This window comes from Papio anubis, chromosome 3, assembly GCF_008728515.1.
Source record: "Papio anubis isolate 15944 chromosome 3, Panubis1.0, whole genome shotgun sequence".
NCBI classification, from domain to species: domain Eukaryota; kingdom Metazoa; phylum Chordata; class Mammalia; order Primates; family Cercopithecidae; genus Papio; species Papio anubis.
The window spans coordinates 42401693-42414898 of record NC_044978.1 but is presented as its reverse complement, the minus strand read 5'-3'; the positions used below and the strand labels follow the sequence as shown (position 1 = coordinate 42414898).

At 32.0% G+C, this 13206-nt stretch overlaps 1 protein-coding gene and 1 long non-coding RNA gene across 3 annotated transcripts in view; one reads left to right on the top strand and one right to left on the bottom strand.

Annotated features, from left to right (window-relative positions):
• The window catches only part of TTC29 (tetratricopeptide repeat domain 29), a 256428-nt gene that overhangs the window by 220866 nt on the left and 22356 nt on the right, over positions 1–13206 (bottom strand). The window lies entirely within an intron of this gene.
• LOC103884680 lies at positions 268–12820 on the top strand. The gene is made up of 3 exons (XR_647365.4): positions 268–351; positions 10325–10435; positions 12739–12820. It is a non-coding gene; the product is annotated as an uncharacterized LOC103884680 (long non-coding RNA).

Genomic DNA, 13206 nt, shown 5'->3' with positions numbered 1-13206 from the left:
TAAGCAAATGAGAATAATTTCAAATGATGAAAATTTCTAGAAAGGAAATGAACAGAATTGTGAGATAATAGCTGTGTAGTGGCTATTATTCCATTAAAAGAACAATTAGATGCCAAAAGATGTAGCTTTATACTAATTATGTTATATTCTTTTAAAAAAATAGGACAAAAGACCTGATGTGATACTACTGGCAACAAAAATTCACCGTGGAGTGGAAACAGCCCAGACCACCAAGATTGAGCCCAGTTTTGCCTCACCTCCCTAGGTCTCCAGTCTTCTCATCTCTAAGCTGTGTATACTAGTATATGCTACGTACACCATGGAATTCCTCTAGGAACCAAATGAAATTAGGTATGTGAGAATACTCTGGGAACTGTGAAATCTCACTGCTGCTTCTCAATTCCTCATTATGCACTAGATTCACCTACAGAGTTCAAAAAACAAACAAATAACAAAACAAAACAAAATGAGTAGACTTGCATCTGCCAAGAATTTCTTATCCAGTGAATCAGCTTAGGTAGAGAACAAACAAATAAGAAGTGGCAAGCAGGAGAGTGGTGAGACAGGAAGTTTAGAAAAAAGGCAGGTCCCAGATCATGAAGAGACCTTACGGTAAAAACAACAGTGAGAAGTCTGGACTGCAAGCTAGCAGGGAGGTAGAGCTATTGGAGATCAGAGTCAGGGAACCGACATGACAAGACTGCATTTTACAAAAGTCATCTAGAAGAAGTGTCCCAGCTGAACTGCAACCTTCCCCTATCTGGCAGTCAGGTTGTTACAGAATTAGTCCATAAAGAGAATAAAGAGACCACATGGATCCTAGGTCAAAAGATCAAAAGCCAACATTTAGCATGAGAATAAGATATATTTGAAATGGGGAAGAGAAAAGGAATAGTGGTTGTTACTTATTCCTGTCCTCCAATTGCGATAGAGGAGGAGAGTATGGAGAAAGGCAGCGAGATGCTTGGAGGGCCATGTTCTCTTTCTCTTCCTCACTCCAGTCAAATGGAGGAGCTCAGAGAGTAAAAAAGTCAATATCCTATGAAATGCAGTGGGAGCCAAGAGTAGAAAACACTCATATCCTTCTTCCCATCTAGGGTTCTTGAAGGCAGGGAGGACTACCAACATCCCTCTTCCCACCTCCCCATACACAAGGGCATGCAAAGGCAGCAAAAGTCACTGCATAGCATTTCTAGGCAGAGGACGACAAGGATCATCCCTGTAATTGCCCACAGCCCTGAATGGTATAGGAGAAGGGACTTAATATTCCAGTGGGCTCCATGTGTGGCCCAGAAGTTACTGGGAGGAGAGGGCTGATATGTCTGTCACAATGTCATCTGGCCATAGCAAGGAGATGTATGCTAACAACTGTTCATGGGCTGCCCACTGGGGACTGACGTAAGACACAGCTAAAACTGAAATGAGAAGTACTGGGCCACCCCTGAAGGGTTCAGGTCAGCATAGTTCCAGAGCTGATAGAACAAAGACAGATCAAGTACATCAGAGATTGACACATGTAAAGGACCTCATAAGCTAGGAATGCATTCAGCTAGTAAGTAAAAGAAACTTGTGTCATAGTGCTGTGAAAAATGAAGGTTTCTAATTTTCTTGCCTAAAGGCAGGCAGCTGAGGGCCTTGGTTCAGTGGCCTGGCAAGTTCAAGGCCATGTCTCTGGGGTTATCTTGACTTTCCCTCCTTCTGGTCCCTTACTGGTTGCTACAGGGCTGCTACAGCTTCAGACATGATGTCCACTTTCAAGACAGGAAGAAAAGGGAAAGTGGGGTGGCACTAGCATCCCTTATGGGAAAAACAAAACATTCCTGCAACCACTAGCAGATTTCCACTTGTTTATTGGCCAGAACCCTGTCACGGCCCCACTCCTCAACTTGGTGCCAGGAGTCTGGAAAAACAAATACCCTGCCTGCTCTTGGGCATGTTGCTGCCCCCAAACAAAACTAGAGTTATGTCTGCAAAGACAGAGGAAGGAATGGATACTGGACAGACAAATGCAGTGACAATTACAAAGTCCTAGAAGTCAGGGGTGTCCAGTCTTTTGGCTTCTATGGGTCACATTGGAAGAAGAATTGCCTTGGGCCACACATAAAATACACTAAAACTAACAATAGCTGATGAGCTTAAAAAAATCATTTAAAAATCTCATAACCTTTTTAAGAAAGTTTATGAATTTGTGTTAGACCACATTCAAAGCCATCCTGGGCTGTCTGTGGCCCACGGGCACTGGGTTGGACAAGATTGTTCCAGGTCAAGATCTGAAAATAAATGCTGTTACCCCAGGGAGTTACCAGATAAATTGTAGGAGGCCCAGATAAGTTTTAACATCAGATAAACAATGAATGATTTTTTTTATTAGCAGTATGTCCCAAATATTGCATAGAACATACTCATTCTAAAAAGAGTTTCTTGTTTTTGAAACTCAGACTGAACTGTATGCTCTGTATTTCTATTTGCTAAATCTAGTAACTCTCCTCCCCTGAAGCCCCCAGTAGTGCAATGCTGTTTCTGTGTAGGAAAATAGGGTGAGGGGAAGAAGTTTTAGAATCTTGAACAACTTGAGAAACTGCCGAATTGGACTGACTTTACCTGAGAGTGACAAGATTGGATTTTTACACTAGGGAGGATCAAGGCTCAGGGCCAGGAATTAAAATTAAGTTATAAAAAAATAAAGACTTTCAATTTAGCATTCTCAAGTCTGTGAGTCAGAAATTCACACCTGATCCAAGAGAAGCAAGGGGAGAAGGGTAAAACCAGGAGCAGGAAGAACGGATGGGAGACTGGTGGTCACGGAAAGGAGAGGTGCTGGGGGTGGAACCAGGGTAAAGCTGGAGGGATAGAAAGAAGTAGGTGAATTCAAAACATTTTAAGGAGACAAAAATATGGATTACTTGGTGATTCAGAGATATATCAAGGGTGAAGGAAAGGGAGGAGCAAGGGTAACAACCAGGTTTGGGGATTGGGTAATGGGTAATTAGTAATTTGCTAAAGAGGGGAACACGAAAGGATGAACAGGTTTGGGGAAAGAAAATGAGTTAAGGTTCAGATAACTGGAGTTTCAGGAGCCTGAGGGGACCTCCACGTGTTACCCCAGAAGGCAGTTTGGGGGGTGACATAGGAGGCCTGAGAGGACAAGGGGCTGGAATCTTGCCTCACACAAGCAATGCCACCTTTGTATGGGTATGCATTGGTGGCCGGCCAGTCTTCCTAGGAGTGAAGAAAACGTTTGGGGGCAAAAATGAAGAAAATTATAAATAGATAAAAATTTAAACATTGACCATAAATGATACAAATAAATGCTAGATAGGGCAGTTAGAAGGCCATCTCAGTTCTAATCCCAACAGGGTCAGAAATCCAGAAAACTCACTCTCTGGGCCTCATTCCCCCACCCCCGGAAGATGAAGGTGCTTTTGCTGGATTTGGTCCACCCAGCATCTAGCTCCACGTCCACAGGAGGCACACTCTAAAAGTATTTCAGAAATAACCTTCCCCACATTGTGTGTAGTCTTGGTGGCATGGAAATTCAGGGACTCCCTAGCCAAAGAGTGGGTTATTGACCCAAATTAGGCCAACTGGTCTCTCTCCCAAAATTCTGAAACCTGAGGCAAGCAACACAAAGGTGTAGGAGGTTGCTGGCGCTCAGTCAATTCTGGCAGAATTTTGACAAGATTGTCTCATAGTTCCTGCTACCTATATCCATTCGAGAGGGCCGGGTCTGGTCTTTTTCTTCTGATCTGGGTTCTCCTCTAAATTCCACTACATCCTTTCAATAAAATCATTTTCACTTGATTTAGTCAGAATCCATTTCTGCTGTCTGTGACCAAAGAACACTAAGTGATTCAGAAGGGATTGGACAATCATTATTTCCACACCGTCTTTCAGCCTCAAACATCTATGATATATAACTAATATCAATTTTTAAAATTTCCAGTACATTTTTTAAAAAGATCATTCTTTACAGGTGATGTTACAAATAGAAATGTATTTAAATATGCATATAGAACTATGCTGGTATCGTCTCTACTTTTTACACACATGCACACATACCTATGCATACTAATATGCTACTGTTTAAGCCTCATTGTTAACATTTGAGAGCAAGAAAGGACAATTATAGTGGTTTAATAAATTGGTTCCTATCTAAACCTTCATAGTTAATGCGAATTATTTCTTCTAACCAGAAAATCTTCATTTGTTAAAATAAATTGGCTATCTAAAAAAAAGGAATGTCAATCTCTACCTTTATATTTGAATTTCTCAGGTTTTAAATTTCGTAACAGAGAACCATAGCCAAAGTTCACTTGCTGTATGAAAGAATTGTTTTAAACACAAATAGAAATATAAACAAAACTCAGATTTATTTGTTTAATCGTTATTTCATTTGGCCATAAACTTTTTAGCCTTTGGTTTCATTTACACATTAAAAAACTTTTATGAATATTAGTCTAAATTAAAAGATGCTGTTTTTAAGCATCAGAAAAAGAAAAATCTTCTTGAACTGATGCCACGATACTGGATGAAAATAAAGAACTCTGGTAAAATTTATGGAGAGATTTAATATTATAAAATATGAGGAGAGTTCATCTGACAGGAAAAAAATGTGCCATTCACAGAAGCAAAATCGTGGACATGCTGAATGTATCCTAAGGAAGATCTTTGACACTGCAGATACCTGGGGCTGCAATGGGATAAGGGATGCAGCTTGAGAACGCATTTGAGAATGAAATTAAGTAGTCAAGCATTTCATATAGGCTTTATTGCCATTTAAGGGTATTATTCATTCAATAGAGATGCTGTTAACTGTTCTGAATTCACATCAACATCTCCCTTAAAAAATGCAGAGATTAAAAAAATCTAGAAACTGACAGAAAGCAGAGCTGAACAATATGGCATAACTCCACAGCAGGTGAATGTTAGAGATGCTGGGAAATGGATAATTTACTGCAAAACAGCCATGGAGATATTACAGTGTTTTAAAATTCTGCCTTAAACTATTTTGAATAGCTACTATTTATAGAGCACCCACAATGTGTCAGGCACTGTGTAGACATCATTTCTAACTGGCACAATAACTGTATAAAGTACTACTTCAATTTTTACAAATTAAAAAACCTGTCTTCAGTGAGGTTGTGAATTGCCCAAAGCCATACAAGTTATTAATAGTAAATGGCAGAGTTAGAATTCACATCCAGCTCCCTCTGGTTGAAAATTGTGAATTCTTCCCATTTCCTTCCATTGCTTCCTATTATATCATGTATTGTTGCTTTTTCTTCTTCTCCTCCTCCACACAACATTCTGTTTATTTGCATTGATTAGGAATTTGATATTATTTGACAATTATGATACAACCTTTCAATTGGAAAGCCATTCTCTTTTTCCATGGCAATCCATGTTTAGGTTGGGTATTAGACAGAGATCAGTATCATTTTGTGACTCCCCCAGAGAATCCTTCCCTTTAACAGGAGACAGCAGACAGCCAGCAGCATCCAGGAAGAGCAAATTAAATAGATATGGTTCCCACTCGAGGGTGTAAAGTCTAACAGGAAAAACACTGACAAAGACAAACATTTGAAAGGATAAAAAGGATATACTCCTACAAATATAAAAAAGGTGAATAGATGCAATGAATAGAAATTACAATTTATTTTACTCTCTCTGTACCTAAACTAATACATCTAATAACTAATATAAACCCCCCTAAGTAGGTCTTTATATTAGTTATTAGGTGAATTTTTAAAATCAAAGACATTATCTTCTATTCAATTATATGACTGATATATTTAACATATTTTTTGCATAGGATAAACTGAATTATGGAATCAACATGAAGCTTTACATTCAGTGAAATATTTCAAAAGCAGTTCAATAAAAAAATACTTTAAAACAAGATCATAAAATTTTCATTTAATCTGACAAAGATAAAGTCAAAAGATATGTAATATCTAATCAAAAGTCAGGATAATACTTTTATTTCATTAAGTTAATATTTAAAAGTCACAAGTGGGTTATCTATGTGTCAGTTATAACAGTTTTACATTCATATGGTAGGGATAAATGTTATTGGAATCACCTACGGAATAATTACATTGACTTAAATTAATACTTCAATAGCTTCAGTTAATATAATTTCCTTGGAATAAAGTGAATCACTATTCTTACCTATCTTTTTCAGTGTAGGTAGATATTATGTATACTGTAATTAGAATGAAAAAAGTCATTTCTTGACATACACAGATACTAACTGATAAAAATTGTATGAGTTGTTTATGTTTTATAGTTTTTGGTAAAAATGCTATTTTTTCCCAAAAGCTAACATAATAATAGAGCATTTTCCTAACCATATAAATGTATAAAGAGAGAGAAGTGAAAAAGACAAAAAATTTGACACTGTTCAAAACGACTTTTTGCTTTAAAGCCATATAGAATTACAATGAAAACTGAAAGCATTTTTCTTAATTTTACACACTTAGATTGTTCACAATTATTAGTCATAGTATTGATTAGTAATGATTAAGAATTGGACTACCAACAGCCATATATGTATTTTTTGTAAGAAACATTAGGGAGTTAAGATTTTTAGAATTCTTAATTTATTTTCCATGTACTTCAAAATATAGCAAGAAAGAAGTTTCAATATAAAAAGGTCTTTAAATTTAAAAGCTTTCCAATGAGTTGACTGGTCTCTGGGGGCATCTACTGGAAATTTAGCAAACTGCAGTTACATCATGTAAATTTGATAACTTTCATTATCCATCCTAATACAGATATTATTTTAATTGATATGCAAATAAGTTGACACTCAAAGAAGATAAATGTAAAGTTATGCATGGTATTCTATCTCATCCATCTGGAACAGCAAAACATGTAGCTGTCTATGAGATGAGTTAACAAAGATTCAACTGTTAAAAATGTAAATGGGGAGGTGGCATATCATAGATTAATAGTTTTCATAGCATCCAATTCTTATTTTTGGAAAAATTAGAAAAATATTTTATACTTAAACATTCACATATTTAATGAGAAACTTGTATTAATCCAAATAAAATACATATATAAAGCACTTTTAAATTATGATGAATTCTCTAAAACAAATTGTTTTGTATCCCATACATCCACCAATCATAAATAATATGACTACTGCTTATTTTCTATATGATTTAATTTAATTATTATATGTTAACATCTCAAAGAGTAGAATTTATTATATTTGGATCAAAATAATCTTTCATTATAGTCATTACAACTAGAATTCATCATTAACATAAATATTGTTATTAATGTCTTCTAAACATTTCAGAACCTCCTTTAAGAGTATTGAACATATAATGAACACAATACAGTCACTTCAATGTATGTATAGTTTAATATGTTTTAATTAAAAAGCTCTTTTTATAGTATTATCTCAGTTATGACTATGACTAATCATATAATAATTTTAATATCACAGCCATTATAATGATCTTGATTTTTTAATAGAATTTCTAAATCATATTCACTTTGAGATTAAAAATATAATTTGAAAGTATAAATATTGTGATATGCTTATATTGTACCATTATATATTTTATATACTACTATATATATCTAATTATATTATAAAAATTATATATTATTTACATGTATGAAATTATATATTATATAAATTTTATATTATTTATATAAATTATATTATAATTTATATTAAATTATATCATAATCTATATAAAATTATATTATCTATTATATTTTATATAATATATCAATATATTATATAATATATTATAGATAATATAATATATAATATAAAATAATATATTTCATTATTATTAATTATATTATTAATTTATTAAATTATATTAAATAATATAAAATATTTAAAAATAAAATTGTATATAATTTATATAAAATGATATATAAAAATTATATAAAATTCTCCTTGTAAAGATTCAGATAACATTTTAGCTTCATTCCAAAGAAATCATCTAAGGTAATATATTAATTTATAATTTTTCTAGAAATTTCTTAGAATTGCATACAAATAAATATGATTTCATCTTTTATATGAAGTGAAGAAATTAAGCAATATAAAAATATTACCAAAAAGTCAGAATATAAATATTAATATAGCATTCTGTTTCAGTTTTGATTTAGACTCAATTTAGGTAGATAGTCCAATTTAGCAATTTTAAATATATAAATAAAATCTGCCCCCCAGAACTTTTTATGGAATAGAATTTTTATGTGATTATAAAAACAGTTATGCGTTTACTAATTTGAACTTTAGAGGAAACTGTTACATATGCAAGTTTTGCTTTGTAGTTTTGGATTTCTTATCTATTAAGAATAAAGAAAAGCATAGTCAGACTTTCAACATTATTAAAGTATATATACAAATTGAAAAATGCTATTTTGAAAAAACTAACCTAAGTTCCAACTTTATTTAAAAAAAAAACAGTAGGAATAAACTTTATCCTCTGGTATTTTGTAAATAGTACTATCACTAATATAACCCTTTCAACGAATAATAAAAATATCTAAACATTTGATCAGTAAAGATTCTCTCAATATCCTGATAAGAATTCAATTCAACATGGGTGATTATATTTTGGAAGTTATGGAATATTTGTGTAGAATGGGACAGAAATTATTTCACAGATTCTATTTTGATAGAACTGATGTTTTGCATTAAAGGCAGTCACTTCATGTGAGATCAACAAATGTTTATTAACCAAACAGTATTTTCTTTGGTGATTAACAAATATCAGAGGAAATCATGCTTATTTAGCAAATAGTACAGGACTACAATCTTTACAATAACTTTAGATAATTTCCTTAATAACATAAAGGCATTTTTTTATGTGCCCACCTGCTCAAAGTGATTTATTCAAGTGATTCCCACTTAATCAAATATTTGAAGTACAGTAATTGTTATCAACTAGGAATGGATAAACTATTTATCAGTAAATAGAAAGTATTACCAAAATAGTTACCCACGGTAGCTGTCGCACAGCACTTTAGCATCATTCATTTTCTGTATCGAAAAACCTCAAACATACACATTTTTAAAACTTAAAAACATTACTGTTTGTTTTAGAAACATTTGTTGATCTCACAAAAAGTAACTGCCTTTAATGAAAACTTCTTTAGTAGTTTGGTAAAAAAGGATAGGAAGAAAAGCTCCTTATATGAGGTTAATTACACATGCGATTTTGATAAAAGTCTTATTACTTGCAAAATCCTTTGAGAAATTCAAACCTTATACAAAATAATTCGTGTAGAAAAATGTTAAGCCAAAGATTCCACATGGAAAGATATGAAATGAGCGTCATTGTTAAAGGATAATTTTTCAGGGACAGTATTTTCAAGCCAGGATTACAACACTTGACTCCAAACACCTTTGGCTAACTGCAGAAATCATGTGGATTCTTGTTCTTTTCTTTCAGATTACACTGTACTTCTCTACTATAGAAAAACCAGTTAAACCTAAGCTGAAAAATAAACCCTGGAAATAATCTTAGTTTTTAAATTGAGTTATAATGATACAAAATAAATTCAAGTGAGTAATACAATTCTGGTATATTCTGTATCCTAAAATAACAAGAAAAAACCATGAGGAAAGGAGGGAAACAAAAAATGAGCTTCATATCACAGGACTACAAAGAGTGGACTAAATATACATGTAAATTTCATCATGCTTACTCATCAAATGATCATTTTTGTCTAAATTAATATTTATAATTTATATTAACAAAAAACTCCACAGAATACGATATTCACTCTGTTGTGTTCTTCTTTTTAAAACCACCCATCTTCACACTGACACTCTGTTTTTTGAAACATAATTCTATGATACCCTCCACAATTTTTGAAATTTTGTTTGGAAAACTTTTTCTGAAATAACATCATTTAAAATTTTCTTTTAGCTTTCTATACAGCATTATAAATAAAAGAACTATCAACTTTCCATATACATTCAGGGAAATATCAAACTTTTAATAAAAATGAAAAGCTGGAGAATATAAAGAGCAAACTTAGTAAAAACAAGTTGCATTATAAAGAAAACTTCAGCTCACTGCATTTTTTTTTTACTAAAGTATGTCATACATTTTATCTTTGCAAGAGTTTGACGAGTTTTGCAAGTAAAATTCTGTTTCCTCTACACTTGCTAATAGTCATGAGAATCTGTAGTTTGCACCTTCCCATTAAAAATGTATTGTATTTTTTGAAATTATTCACCCCGCCTTTTATCCAGATCATGTCTTTGAAAGGAGGAAGTAGATAATAAATGGAATAATTCATGATTCCCCATTAAATATGAAACTTTCTTTTGCAGAGTTTAGAAAATGAAGTTCTACATAATGTACAAAAGTTGATTAGAACTTTTTTAACATTTTCAAGAAAAAACCTTTCACATTAACTACATGAGGATCTTTCTCTGAGAAAGGTAAAACAATCAATTCTTTACACCTATAGTTTTGTCATATATATTCTAATGTTGCTCCCTCTAAACATATATTTCCTTAAAATACTTTAAACATATTAAAAATAATGGCAAGAAGAATAGTATACATTGAGCTATAAACATGACCAGTTTTAAAGAGAAATATAACACGTTTAACATACAAAGGGAAAAATCACATAAATTAAAAATGAAAACAAAACATTATTCATGCTCTTTTCAGTAATGTAATGGATGATAGTGTAAGGGTAAATAACAAAAACTGCATGTATATTTCTCTTACTATGGCATGTCTTCTAGTGAAGTAATGGTATTTTGTCATGAGAAAAAATATACACTTATAAAACTTCTCTTTTACAAATCAATCATTGGTATTCCGTCAACTATACTCTCTTGCATCCCTTTTTTGATAAAATTTTTTAAAAGAAACCAAACGATTCTTAGACTGATTCTGTTCTATATTTTTATATATAAAGATCCTATATTTCTTGGGTGAGAAATCTGTGTAATTTATCTTAAAAGAAATGTCAAGTTCTGACTACTTAAGAGCAGTGGTTGATCTCATTTCTTCTTTGGGTTTTTAAGTTTCTATGATAGAAACAGTTCCTCATTTGACTCAACATATTTTGATTTTCCCCTTATCTAAAAATAAAATTAGAATGTATTTCCCTATCAAACTTGAATGCTTAAAAGATGACTACCAAACTGTAAGTCATGTAAACAAATCTTTCATAGTATGTGCTTTTAATGACTGTTGCAAAGTAAGTGTGCACTGTGCACATGAACAGTGAAGCCAGGACTTTTCACAGACTATATGTATACAATAAACTTCCAGAACATAATAAAAACTAAATTAATAAAAATAAAAAGTCAATGGATCATTTTGATTCTTTCATCAGGAAACATCTGTATATAAAGATCTTGTTTTCCTGAATATGATATTAATTTTATTGCAGCTATCTAAACATTTAGAAAATTACTAGTTATAACTTAGAATATAGAATTAGTAAATAAAAAAGTATATCAATAAGAACATTGCAATAACAAAAGAAAGTATTTGCAAGAAGATGAAATAAAAGAGCCTTGGATTTAAACTTTTTTAAAAAAGTATAAAATAGATTAGTAGGTAGAGAACAAGAATATTTTTCTTTTGTATTCCCACAAAATAATGCAAATTCCAACAAAAAGAAAACTTGTATAATATTATTAGTATTAAACAAAATAGAACTCAGGCAGAAAACATTAAAGGAGTATAATAATATCAGATTTATAAATAGATTAATTTACTGAAAAATATAGCAGGTAGGAAACAATGCACCTAATAATATAGCTTAAAATACATAAAATTAACAGAAGAAAGAGAAGACATTGATTTTAATTTTTTTTCCAGAAACTTACAGATAAAGTAGAGGGAAAAGTATTTGAACAGTAATTGCCTAGCTTGATTGAAATAACAGCCTCACGCTAATATTTATATTCTGAGAGATTTTTATATAGAGAACTATCTACCAAATTAAATAGATAACATATACTTATTTTTCAAAAAAATAAATATTTATAAAATCTGGCCAAGTACTGGTCACACCAGGAATTTTGTAAATTCATACACTTACTACACATCCATGGATATACATCCATGACACACTTACTAAGCATGAGTGAAGATTTACTTTAAATCCTGGATCCCTAAAAGCAAACACCAAAAACTATTCACCTGCAAATTTAGAAATACACTCCAAATTTATTATTTAATAAATCTCATCAAAACCAATTAATAAATTTTCATATATTTAGAATGGAAAGAAAAAAGAAGTTATCATCATATTTAAAAAGGAAGCTATAGATTTAAGTGCATTTTCTGAAAAACAGGAGCAACTGATACTAGTGAAGAAGCTAGCTTTCAACTCAGGATGATAGAAAAAATCCTAACAAAATAAATATTATGAAATAATACTAAATAAAAAACTGAGAAGAAAATATTAACAGTAAATTAATAAAATGATAAAAGAGAGACCAAAAAGTTGACCCATAAAACAAACGAACTGGTTACGTGAAAAGACAGAGATATCTGTGTAAGCATAACCAAGAAAAACAAAAACAGATAGTCACTAAAAATAGCAGCATGAATGGAAAAGGCTTCTAATTATAATTATAGTAACTGCTAACTTTTACTGTATGCTTAATGATGTGCCAGGTGCTGTTTTCAATACTTTACGTGTAATTAGCCTATTTAACTTGACAACATTTTTTATGAGATAGGTGCTATCATTTTAATCTCCATTTTACAGATGAGAAAACTACGCCACAAAGAGTTTAATTAACAAGGTGACGATCACACACCTGTGAGTGATGGAGCTCGTTCATCAACAGAGGCAGTCCAACCCTAGGCCCCGTATTATTAGCCATCATTATCTTTACACTACCTTCAAGATACAGAGAATATTTCAAGAAATATAGAAGAGACTTTAACATTATTAGAAAATATCATGTTAAACTTCATTGCAGTAAATATAAAATTTTGCATAAACAGGCACTTAGTTTTCAAAAATAACAATTAGCTGGAGAAGATTTAGAAGACTAATTATAAGACCTACCTAACCCCTTTTCCCTGACCCCTACTCTCACCAAAGGAGAAAAACTATTCAGTTGCACGTGGGAGTTCTACCAAATTTTCAATAATAAGAAATTCCCATTTCATCCAAAATGTCCTAGAGCATTGAAAAGGATAAAAAATTCTTCGGTCGATTTTACAAAAT